We start from the raw sequence: 2,159 nt of genomic DNA, 5'->3' as shown, positions 1-2,159 counted from the left end.
TACCGCCGTCGCCACCAGGCTGCGCTTGCGCCCGCGATTGGCTCCACTGGCTGGGACTGCGAGCGCCACCTGCTCCGGAGCCAGCTTCCTTTTGCGCCCCAAATTTCTCTCCACCCCAAGTCGCACGGCCCACACCTGGGGCTACTGATGCGCCGCTGGGTAGTTACCTCCAGTCACTGACCCCGCCCAGTCCCCCAGGCCTGGAGACCAACCTCACCCCACCCCTAGCTGCAGGTGCAAGCCTGGGTCCCCCACACTGGGTGGGTGGAGACTCCCTGGACTTGGAGAAAGACAGGAAGTGAACAACTTTGTCCTCCCTCCTGTCCCTTTCTCCCCTTTCTCCTGGTTGATGCAACAGCTGCCTCCTAAGTGTCCTCCCGGAGAGTAGAGCTTCATCTCCTTGTCCGGCGCCAAGCTAATTCCTTCTCACGCTTGCTCAACCTAGCCCACTGGTTCTTAAACTGGACTGCACATCCGAGTTATCTAAATCTTTTTTGTTGCTGTTATTAATGCTCATATTCCTCGTAGTCCACTTTAATTGGCCGGGCTGTGGCCTGGGAATCGGAATAGTTAAAAAACCTTCCCAGGTGATTCTTGCTGCTCTGCCGCAATTAAGCCTTCAAGGACCCATACTATGGGAACAGAGCAGAGGAGGGTCCTTGAAGCGAAGAAAGGGTTGATATTTCTTAACCAACTCATTTTTTTTTCTCTCTGGGGTAGGAACGGGATATTTTGTTTTCCCTCTCCCTCCTGGGGCAAGGGTGGTACAGTAATCAACCAGTGTGCTGTATATTCTTTGACACTTCCACCTCATTCTAGGTTCACATGTCTGCCTTCTGCTAGTAAGAAGGAAAGCCTGCAGTCTCTCATAAGGTTTGTGTCAGTTATTTTACCAGACTGAGCTGTCCTTGTTTTCAGAAATGCCCTTAATCAGATGAGAGAGAGCCATTGGGGCCATCACAAATTTACAAAAGCTGAGACAATGACCTTACTCAGTATTAAAGAGAAGGGGGCCTGGTCAAAAGATCTGGTTGCCTACCTGTTGCAATGGCAACAGATGTGTCTTCAGTTTTTATTTTTAATTTTTTTAAATTTTTTTAAACTATATTTTATTGATTTTTTACAGAGAGGAAGGGAGAGGGATAGAGAGTCAGAAACATCGATGAGAGAGAAACATCCATCAGCTGCCTCCTGCACACTCCCCACTGGGGATGTGCCCGCAACCAAGGCACATGCCCCCGACCGGAATCGAACCTGGGACCCTTCAGTCCACAGGCTGATGCTCTATCCACTGAGCCAAACCGGTTAGGGCTTCAGTTTTTATTTTTATGTTTGAAACAGAGCATTCTCCCAGAAGGGAAAGGGAAAGGGGGATTAAGAGGAAAGGAGAAGGGTGAAAAATACTAAGGAAAATTGTTGTGAAAATCATAATCTGAGTTGTTGATGGGGAACATAAAAATACATTTTTTGGGGAGAGGGCTAGCAATCTGACTCTGTACCTAGTTAATCAGTATCCCTAATGCACATTTTTGTTAGCCTATAATCAAGTCACTTCCTTAATTATCTGGTCTTGCAAGGCCTATTTACCTAAATATTCCCATTTTACAGAGACCATAAACCATGAGCCATACACAACCCCGGAGAGGGTTATCAGCGCTGGCGCCAGGCCAGGCCTTTAGGTGTGGTCTCACGGCCCCCATCCCAACACACAGGGCTTTTTGCAAAGCCCAAGAAAGGTCCAGAAGTCTGACCCATATTTGGGGGACAAAGAAACCAAAGGGTATAAAGGGTAATTAGGGGGCTCAGGATTTGGAAACAGGCTCCCCTGAGTCACTGTACTAGTACATGTGAAACATCTGAAAATAAATGGGTTTATCCTGAATCTCTGAGAACTCCTGTGTATTTTTCGGTCGCCTGGTAAATTCTGTAACATTGTCAGTGGTCAGTCTGATTAAGCAGAGTTTGGAATTGGCTAGTTTACAGAAATGAAGTACAGAGCTCTAAGATCCCACAGCTGTGTGCCTGTATGTAGTACTACATTAATATTAATCTTGTCATTTTAAGCAAACAGACCCACAGAGCCTACTTCCTACCTTTTTAAACACCCTCTGTGCCCAGAAATCATACACCCATATTAAACAAAATGAGACTCCAAACAA

Source organism: Myotis brandtii, unplaced genomic scaffold, assembly GCF_000412655.1.
Source record: "Myotis brandtii unplaced genomic scaffold, ASM41265v1 scaffold266, whole genome shotgun sequence".
Taxonomy (NCBI): Eukaryota; Metazoa; Chordata; class Mammalia; order Chiroptera; family Vespertilionidae; genus Myotis; species Myotis brandtii.
The sequence above is the reverse complement of the archived record's forward strand: the minus strand, read 5'-3'. Positions refer to the sequence as shown.